This window comes from Leptonychotes weddellii, chromosome 3, assembly GCF_054177405.1.
Source record: "Leptonychotes weddellii isolate Sample4059 chromosome 3, ASM5417740v2, whole genome shotgun sequence".
Lineage (NCBI taxonomy): Eukaryota > Metazoa > Chordata > Mammalia > Carnivora > Phocidae > Leptonychotes > Leptonychotes weddellii.
Window position 1 is genome coordinate 129,188,745 of NC_138371.1, and position 11,076 is coordinate 129,199,820.

Here is an 11,076-nt window from a genome sequence, read left to right on the forward strand (position 1 = left end):
CTTCGTGCCTCTTCCCCTTCTCACTGCCCTCCAGCCCCCCTGGCTCCCCTCTGCCCTGGGAACTGGTCAGGCACCCTTTCATTTTTTTTGAAATATTTGTAATATTTTATTTTTAGCATATTTTAGATATTTGAAGTATGGTACCATATGAATTTTAAAAAATGGATTGTCTTTACCTTTTTTTAAATTTAAATTCAATTAATTAACATCTAGTGTATTACTAGTCTCAGAGGTACAGTTCAGTGATTTCATCAATTGCATATAACAGCCAGTGCTCATTACATCAAGTGCCCTCCTTAATGTCCGTCACCCAGTTACCCCAGCCCCCCACCCCCATCCCCTCCATAACCCTCAGTTTGTTTCCTATGGTTGAGTCTCTTATGGTTTGTCTCCCTCTCTGATTATGTCTTGTTTTATTTTTCCCTCCCTTCCCCTATGCTCCTCTGTTTTATTTCTTAAATTCCACATATGAGTGAAATCAAATAATTGTCTTTCTCTGATTGACTTATTTTGCTTAGCATAATACCCTTTAGTTCCATCCACGTTGTTGCAAGTGGCAAGATTTCATTTTTTGATGGCTGCGTAATATTCCATTGCATATGTACACCACATCTTCTTTATCCATTCATCTGTCAGTGGACATCGGGGCTCTTTCCGTAGTTTGGCTCTTGTGGACATTGCTGCTATAAACATTGGGGTGCACGTGCCCCTTCGGATCACTACATTTGTATCTTTGGGGTAAATCCCTAGTAGTGCAATTGCTGGGTCGTAGGGTAGCTCTATTCTTAACTTTTTGAGGAACCTACATACTGTTTTCCAGAGTGGCTGTACCAGCTTGCATTCCCACCAGCAGTGTAAGAGGGTTCCCCTTTCTCTGCATCCTCACCAACATTTTCCTGACTTGTTCATTTTAGCCATTCTCACTGGTGTGGGAAAATAGACAGGCTCATGCAGAAGAATGAAACTGGACCATTTTCTTACACCATATACAAAAATAAACTCAAAGTGGATGAAAGACCTAAATGTGAGACAGGAATTCATCAAAATCCTAGAAGAGAACACAGGCAGCAACCTCTTTGACCTCAGCTGCGGCAACTTGTGGCTAGACGCATCTCCAAAGGCAAGGGAAACAAAGGCAAAAATGAGCTTTTGGGACTTCATCAAGATAAAAAGCTTTTGCACAGCAAAGGAAATAGTCGACAAAACCAAAAGACAACCTACAGAATGGGAGAAGATTTTTGCAAATGTTTTATCAGATTAAGGGCTAGTATCCAAAATCTATAAAGAACTTATCAAACTCAACACCCAAAGAACAAATAAGCCAGTCAAGAAATGGGCAGAAGACAGGAACAGACATTTCTCCGAAGAAGACATACAAATGGCCAACAGACACATGAAAAAATGCTCAACATCACTTGGCATCAGAGAAATACAAATCAAAACCACATCAGGGCCTTTCTACTTGCCCTTCCCATAGATAGATGGGCCATCTCTTTCCCTCCAGAATCTGCATGGCTCACTACCCCATTCACTTTATTCAGACCTCTGCTTCAGTGTTCCCTCAGCCAAGAGACATTTGCTGATCACTCCATATAGAATGGTGCTCCTTCTTCTTCCCTCTGACATTCTCTGTCCCCTTACCCTGTTTTACTCTTCTTCATGGCACCTATGAACATCGTATATTTGCATTTTGTGTGTCGCTACCCCTTCTAGAAGGTAAGCTGTGTGAGAGTGAGGACTTTGTTTTAGTTAATGCTCTGTCCATGTATTTGGTACACAGTGTACTTAGTGTTGTTATGAATTAGGTGGCAGAGGGTAAGACGGAAGATGGAAGAGAGAGAGGGAAGATTGGCGGGAGAATGGGATCAGAGGCATGGGCAAGCAGCACTCTGTATACTTCATGGTGGGCATATTGTTGTTCTGTTCATCCTGCTGGTGGCACCCTGATTTTCCCCTGGGTCACCAACTGCCCTGTCCACTGTGAGCCCGGGGCTCAGGCAGTCTGCTCCCAGCACTGTGTGATGTGGGATTCAAGTCGGCTAGTCACAGCATCAAGTCCAAGAGACCCACTTCCGTCCACCAATAGCACCGGAAGGCAGTGTGCACAGTGGTTAGGAGTCCAGACTCTGGGTCTTGACTCCTGGGCCCAAATACTTCCTCCATCACTAGCTTTACAAATACCTTGGGGAAGCAACCTCCCTCCTCTGTGTCTCAGGATAATATAGGATTGTTGTGCAGATCAAGTGAGTTAACATAAGGACAGCTCTGAGATCAGTGGCTGGCACAGAGTAAGAGTTCTGGAAGTTATCATCTGGTGAGGAAAGGCAAGTGCTCTTTTCTGTTGAATTCGAAGCCAAGATGCTGTAGTCTTGGACGTGCTGAGGGCCGTCTTGCCACCATGTGGAAACCAAGAATAAAGCCACGTGGAGGAGAACTGCACTGCAAGATGGAGAAATACGGACTCTCGGAGAGGTCTCTGATTTGCTTAAGGACATTGGAGTTAGCTTGTCAGGCCATTTGTAATGGAAGAGTCAATCAATACAACTTCTACTAGTATTTCCCTCCGTTTGATGGGTGGTACCCCTTGTTCCCTTGTTTCAGGCGATTCTGTGAGTTGTCTAAATCTTTTCTGTTACTGTCTCCCCATTCCGGAAAGCACTAACCGAGCTACCTGGCTTGCTTGTTTTTTGTTATCGTTTGCTCCCTGAGCTCCTGTGACTCCCCTACTCTGCTGTGCCGGGCAGGGGAGACCTCAGAGCTCCTCAGCGGCCAGGGCAAGGTCCGCCCTTGCTGTCCTCTGTGCTCGGCCTCTCATCCTTTTCTGTCTTGCTGCTTTTCATAAAAAACACACGCCTCCTTCCACCTTATGTTTGTGTCTCCTCGCTCCGCTGTCCAGTGCCGCTTCAGAATGGGAAGGTCTGACAAGGGGGGAAAGGGAGAAACAGTTATGTGCCGGCCAGATCTGCGGGGGATCCCTGCCCCCTTGGGGGATCCAGTGTTGTGATCCCTCCCGAGACTGCCGGGGAGACTCCACTGCAGGGGAGAGGCAGCTATGGGGGCTCTTTGTCTTCGCTTTAAACGTTGCTACGTCCTCCCACACGTGTCCCCCCTTAGTTCCGGGCACAAGGCTTAGAACCTGTAGGTGCTCAGTGCCGGCTTCTCAGACTGGCCGCCTGTCTGCTCCTCTTCTTCTCAGGCGGGAGACCAAGACGGGGAGTCAAAGGAACACACAGAACCATTTTGGGCCTCAGTGTAGGAAGAGGCAAGACTCTTCACTGCTCTGAGAGTGAGGGAGACGTTGGGAAGTAAGGAAACGGTGTGGAACACCGGGATGGGAACTGGCGGGTGGGGATTTCAACCAGAGATCAAGAGGGACTGAGCAGCAGCAGGACCGCTGTTCCTGCAGGGGGTGGGCCCCTCCACAAGTCCGCCTGCCCTTCCCTCACTCTGCTCGTCCAGCCACGCTGGCTTTCTCTGGGCCCTCAGAGACACCAAGCTCTCTTTGACCTCTGGGCCTTCACGGTTGCTTTTCTCTCTGCCCAGTAAACTCCTGTGTCTTGGCTCAGGGGTCATTTCTGCTGAGAGACTTCGCTCGCCTCAGGCCTCAGGTCACCTGCCATTGCCTTCCGGGCCCGTCACTGCCCGAACTTTCCCGTCACCACACTCACCACACTTGCCCTTTATGATTTGTGTAATCGTCCTTCTGCTTCGTCAACGGCTAGGAGGTGCCCCAGAAGGACAGAGACGGTGTCTATTCTGTATTAACCTCTGCTGCAGCCCCGGGACTCAGCACGTTTCCCGGCCATCCTCAGTGCTCGATACATGTTTGTTCAGTGATAAACTCTGGTGTAAATTTTAGAATATTCTTAGGACAAGAGATAATAACTGTAGATCTTTTCTCTGGCAATGGAATTATACTTGCGTCATCTGTGGCCTTCTTTCTATCATGTCACATAATGCTAGGGGAGGGGTTCAAGTCCATTTATATATTTATCATAGCATGTCTGAGCAAGAGCCATCAGCATCGAGGCCCCCAGAGGTAATGCCATCAGTTCAGATCCTTGCCTTATGGAATAGAAAATTGGGATAGTGACCCACTTAACTCCAATGGGATATTTTTCTCTAATATAAAAGATTTTTTTTTTTTTCTCCAAAGGGCAACTATGTCATCTAGAAAATGACTTCAACCCCTGATGGAGTCAGACACTCTTCCACGGGGCCGGCATAGATCTGGTGACCAAAAGGCACCTGTTTTTCAAGCTATCCTGTCTCAGAAATTCACTTCCATTTAGAGTCAGCGTTTTGTGTCATCCCTCCCTGAACTCTGCAGTCTCACTGGGAAGAGGAGAAGGGACAGAACGGGAAGGCAGAGTAAGTGGAGGGAAGACAGGGACAAGGGCGTTCTGTGAATGGGAGAGTCCTTCGCTGTGACAAGTTGCACTGCAGAGGAGTGATCTGTGAGTGTGTGTGCACGCTCACGACAAACGAAGCAGAGAGGAAAGAGTACGGGAGTAAGGGGGAGGGTTTCTGAGTTTGACAAGCCGAAGTAAAGTTAGAACAACAATGGTGCTTGTATAACAGTTTTCAAAGTTGACATTTGACGTTTACGGTGCTTTCGTTAATGAGATGTTTGAGTAGAGAAGCAATAGCGCTCAAATTAAGTTCAACTAAAGACTCAAGATACCTTCATACATTTTTGTTTCTATCTTGTCTTCCAGCGACACACGAAGGGAAATCTGTTCTCAGTGACAGTGGCTATGACAACAAACGCATTTCATTTTCTTACTTTTATGCCCATGATAGACAACACCGAGGAACTTTGGATATCTTTTCTACATAGACAATTAAGCAACTAGAGACTGCCTCCCACCCCTAAAATGATTTGAACCCATACCACGTTATCCTGGGATTTAAGGGCAAGACCGTGGGTGGGGACTATAGACACAGTTAATAAACCAGAGACTCAGCTTTGCGGCTAAGGAAGAATCATGTCTTAATCTTGGATAATCAATTCTCTTTCTTTGTAAAGTGTTACTCTAGTCTTTGATGGGAAATGTTGTGGGTTCAGGAGAATGAATTCCAAGAGAAGCAAGAGAGGGTGAGACTCTAAGTGCACAAGGATTCTTTACTACTCCCCACATGCAGGGCATTAGCTGAGGCATCGGGTTAGTAGCAAAAACATGCAAAAGGCAATTCCTGTTCTTCCAGTTTTACGTAGATAGTATGGGCGTCCCTGTAACTCTAACTTCCGGCAGAGTCTTGCCCTTACTGACAGTCTTAAAGTTCATCTCAGTCTGTGGACACCCAGCCTGGGGATTCTCAGCAGGAGAATCTCAGGAGAGAACAATTTAGGAAAAAACCTATCTGATGAGTCTATGCCTTTTAGGATTCAAGGTACAAGAGATCAACTATTTTCATAGCCCAAGAGCCAATGAGTTTTCAGTGACATTCTGCTTATCATATAGCAAATTGGGTAGGTGACTTTCTCCCCCCTAACGAATTTTATTGGTTAAGATATTTTAGGATTCTAGGCTTGTGTGTGTGTGTGTGTGTGTGTGTGTAGGTGGGTGTGTGTGTTCTGAATTAATGGTTTAAATGATTCTAAATAATGTGGATATTTTCCAGCATGTTCTCCCGTTGGTCTGTGTCAACCCTGTCTCTACAGCTCTTCCAGCAATGACTTCTAAACTTGAATGGTTATTAGAATTGGGTGGGTAGCTTTTTAAACTTACAGATTTGCAAGCCCAGCCCAGGTCCACCCAGTTAGAATCTCTAGGAGTGAAGCCCAATTTTATAAAGGTTCTCAGAAAATATGGATAATTAGCTGGTTTAAAGTCTATATTATACTATATTCCAGAGTCTCTTGTGCAGTATTTTCAAAGACAGAAATGTATGAGGGGTGGGGATTAGAGCATTCCTTTTGATGTCAGCTGGATAGTCCTGGGTCTGAACAGTAGATTCACCATGTTTCAGCTGCAACATGACTTTAGGCAATTTTCTTACAGCCTCGTATAGAAGATGGAGTTAATACTACCACCTAATGAATAAGATTGCTGTGGAGATCAACTTTAAAAACAAATGCAGCGCAGTCACTTCAGGGAATATGGCACTTAATAAAAGCTATTATTATTTGTAGTTGTGAGTGTCTATGTACATGTTACATATTAATGTGTGTATGCGTATGTTCATTGCATATTCTAAATATTTTTATTCTATGTCAGTCTCTTATAAATGTAGACTCAGAATTTTCTGTGGATAATTTTTCAGGGCAGTATGTAGCTTTGACATTTTACATCCAGGCTCTTCAGAATTTTCTGTGAGTAATCTCTAAAGAGTATATGAGAGTATCCAGTTTTATGTTGTTCTCTGCTGTGTTTCAGTTCGTTGGTATTTAGGACAGTGTGTGGCACGCATTGACTGCTCACTAAAACAATCAGGCCCATCTGTTTATTTATTTAAATTTATTTTTTTCTTCCAGTTTTTACTTAAATTCTAGTTCGTGAACATACAGTGTAATATTGGTTTCAGGAGTAGAACTGAGTGATTCATCACTTACAAGAACACCCAGTGCTCAGTACAACAAGTGCTGGAGCATCCTTAACACCCATCCCCCATTGGTTTAAAATCGCCGCAGCTACACCAGCCATGCAGTCTGTGTAGCTACCTGCAGAGCAGTGAGGAAAGGTAAAGCGCACCTCTCAGAGCCTTGTTCACATCCTTCACGCGTGGCTTCTAAAGGCCATGTGGGCGCACAGCCGGCATTCCCGCTTAGCGTGTGGTTTTGCCAGGTAGACACGCCGGCCGACGACAATCAGCTGGGAAAGTGAGGAGGCAAAGCTCTACAGTAGGAGAGCCGTCATGGAGAGGCGAACACTTAGGAAGCATTTGTTTCAGTGCAAGGTCACCGCTCATTAATACTCGTGCTGATAGCTTATTAACCACCCAGAAAATTCACTTCAAGCTTTCAAGCTACATAATACTCAGTATCACTCCCTGAATAGAGATGAGGAGATGCGCACTTGCTGCACAGGATGCTAGGACAATGTTGCAAACCGTAAGCCCCATCGACTCTGACAGTGGAGATCATCCCATGTCTTGCTTATTCCACCCTATCTGCCCCCCGCCCCCAGTACAGGACACTTCTCTTTCCAGCTTAGGTTTGAAACCTTGTAAGAGGGATTCAGGACTCTGGAAAACAGCACTTTACGCCAGAGAGAGGGGTTGGAGGAAGAATGTCACCCTGTGTAGCGGGAACTTTGCTCTGGGCGCCCACCAAGCAGTGCCCGTTGTGCGTTGGCCAGTCTTCCAGATCTGCTCCTTTAGGCAATCCTTCGGTCCCCTCTAGAGCCTCGTGTGGCATCTGCTTGCACACGACAGCACTATATTCAATGAGTAAACAGAGTCACTCATTCTAGTGTGGTTTTTAAAAATATAATTGAAGTTCCCTGACTGTCACGCCAGGCTCATTATCTAATGGGGTGAGGTCGGGGTAGAACTTGCCTAACTACAGTTCAGATGTGCAAGATAAAAGTAGTAATGATCTTATCGCCATGTTTGCTTTACCTCGGAGCCCCCCTCCTAATGATGGCTGCAAAAACTTCTCCTTGCCAGTGACGTATAGCTCAGTATCGTCGGGTGTAAGAACAGGGTTTATGATGTTGGTAAGCACTTTGTCCAAAGTTCAAACTTCCCATCTGTTTCTTTCAACACAGAAGGGCCTCTCTTGCCTCTCTTCTACAAAGATGCCATATGCGTACAAGTAGATGCTTAAGCATCCACAGGCGAACACTGGAGGGACGTTTGTTTGATCTAGTGTCCATTCTGTCTGCATTCTCTGAGATGTTTCATTGCATCTGATCATTGAGCAAGTAAGTGGGTGTCCACGGATGTGTGGCTGGCGCTGCCTTGTGCTTTGGGCACTGTGTTGGCCGCTACTGCTCAGTCAGGGATGACGAGGTTCCCCACCCCGTGGGCTCTGTCCTGACCCGGGCCTCTCCTAGTCCACAACTTGGCTCAGTACTCATGTACTGCCCCCACTCCTCACCCTCCCCCCCTCAGAGCATAGGGACTTCTGGATCCCTGGACTGCGGAGAATCAGGACTCCTAGCTCCATCCATCTACCTAGAAACTAGACAGCTTCCTAGACAGCTACCTACCAGCCGATTCCATCCACTTCTCCCATCTCATAGTGACCTGGCATTGTGAGAACCTTGGGCTTCTGTAGGGGGCTTGCAAATTTCTAGAGAAGTGAGGAGAACACTTGTAAGGGGTGTTTCTAATGCACCCCTCCACAGGAGTTCAACTCTGAGATGAGAGATGGTAGACATTTAAGATATTCCTGAATTTTCTCCTCTTTTTTTCTTCTTTCTTTTCTTTCTTTTTCTTTCCTCCTCTCTGTCTTCCCCAACTCAGCTCTTTCCTTGACTCTTGGTGGGCTCTCTCCTTCCTTTCAGCCTGATGAGTGGCTCTAGATCCCATCTTCCTCTTCCCTAGGAGGTCCTTACCTACCCCTTCCCTGGCTGCAGGAAGGGAGTAAGGGCTCTAGGGAAAGAATCTGCATTAGTTCGCTAGGGCTGCTATAACAAAGTCCCACAAGCCAGGAGGCTTCAACAACAGAAATCTCTCATCTCCAGAGGCCCAGAACTCTGAAGTCAAGACATTGGTAGGGTTGGTTCCTTTTGAAGGCTGTGAGAGAGAATCTGTCTCAGGCTTCTCTCCCTGGCTTGTAGATGGGCAGTCTTCTCCCTATGCCTTCCCATCATTTCCCTCTTCCCATAAAATTTCCTCTTCTTATGAGGATACCTGTCATATTAGATTAGGGCCCACCTAATGACCTCCTTGTAACTTGATTGCCTCTCTAATGTCCCTATGTGCAAATAAGGTCACATTCTGAAGTACTAGGGTTTTGGATATCAACATATGAATTTGGAGGGGGGAGTGAAGGCACAATTCAACCCAAAACAATTACCAAGGAGAGAAAACACATTGGTAAGCTTTTCAAAGTGTTTCTGTTATCCTACTACATTATATCTGTGTGCTGGGATGGCGTGAGGAGGCTGTCAGTGCTCTGTGGATGATTGTCTTTGGTGGCTTTGAATGGAAGTGGAAGCTGTCTTATCATTTTTTTATACTGTCACCAAGGGGACACTTTGAGGTAATAACTTTATCAGTGAAATTTTGTGCTGGGGAATGAATGTATGTGGCGGACTTTGGAATATATGAGGTTCCTGGGTTTTTATAGGGTGAGAAAAGGGGCCAAGAGATGGAGTAGATGTTACGTTCTTTCTAGGAATTCCTTGGAAACCCTGCTCCATCTTTGTATGAGATTCAATATATTAAAGAAGTGGCTGAGGCAGCATTTGCAGGTCCCATTAAATATGGAAGCTGGGGGAGAAGGGGGAGTCAGTGATGGTCCCTGTGATTTCAATTTGAGTAATTGGAATGGGACAGGAGTGGTGGTGGGGTTGATAAATTCACTTTGGGGTTTGAAGTGCCTGAGGGACATTCAAGAAGAGATGTCCTATAGGATGGTCCATAGCTCTGTGCTCTATACACAGAGTATTTAGTGCTCTACTAGCAGTTATGATCCCCATTTTACAGATGAGAAATTGAAACTCACAGAGGTGAAATAGCTTGCTCAATGTCAATATCAGACCTATGTGATTCCAAACCCAAGGACTCAAAATGGTCCCAGTCACTTTCTCACAGATCTAAGACAAAGGCAGCCAGGGACCATTGCTCTTTACTTAGGACACATACATTTCCTGTGTTGACTTGCTTCCTCCCAGATCTGGAAACTGTACAAAGCAAACCCTTAACATGAGCTCCCATAGTGTTAATGTCTAAAATAAAATGGGAGCCTAGAAGTGCTATTTAATAGTCATATGGTAAGAAATACATTTCCTATGTAGTATGATCTTAAATATATTCTAAATAGTTGAAACATCTAGGTTAGAATTCACCAGAAGTTTGGAGAAGAACTGTCTGCTTCAAGGGTTTATGATTTGCCAGGTTTGCTAAATTTCTTTCTTTTTTTGTTTGTTTGTTTGTTTTTAACATGAGATCAATACTATTTTCAAAACAGCGATTTCTTGGATGTATCTACACTTGCTTTTATGATAGCCTTTAAAAATGTTATGTCATGGGGTGCCTGGGTGGATCAGTTGGTTAAGCATCTGACCTTGGCTCAGGTCATGATCCTTGGGGTTCTGGGATTGAGCCCCATGTTAAGCTCCCCACTCAGCAGAGAGTCTGCTTGTCCCTCTGCCCTTCCCCCGACTGATGCTCTTTCTTTCTCTCTCAAATAAATAAATAAAATCTAAATTTTTAATTTTTTAAGAAATTTAAATTCTTTATTATAAAAATTTTTAATGTATTCTGCTTGGGAGATAACCTACATATTATATGGTAAAAATGATATGCCAACTTTAGAAAATTGAAGTTATGGAAGGATAAAGAGAAATTTAGTGGCTTCTAACTCAAACAGTTTCAAGCCAAGACAAGAAATTTTGTGGACCATTAATTCCTAAGGGAAATTAATGCCTTAACTATTTTTTATAAGTGTGTAAATGTACACAAGTGGCAAGATACTGACATTTAAACAACAGCACCGTATGTCTAGTCTGCATGCAAAGGAGTAAACTGAATGACTTGAAACATGGATTCTAAGGGAATGCTGAAATTCACCGGGTGCTCGCTGATGGAACACAGCTCATGACCCTCTGAGAATGGGATACAAAATATGGTCAACAAGCTGACTCTCATTTGTGGCCGTACCGCTAATGTAGGAGATTGGTACCGGGATCTGAATACTTCTTTCTAACAAGAAACCTGAAAGAAAGAAGTAATCAGAATAGACTGCTATGTTTTCTACTTAAGGAAGGAAGTAAGGCAGTGAAATGCCTTCTCTGCAGACACAGATGTACGTGGGTGAATGAAAAAAAAAAAAAAGCAGAAAAATGAAAAGAGATGGAATGACATCTTATCTGCAGCTTTAAGTGAGCAAAACCACAAATGGAGGTTATTTGCTTCTAATTTGAGTTAGAGTTGAGTATTTATTTCCAAATAGTAGACACT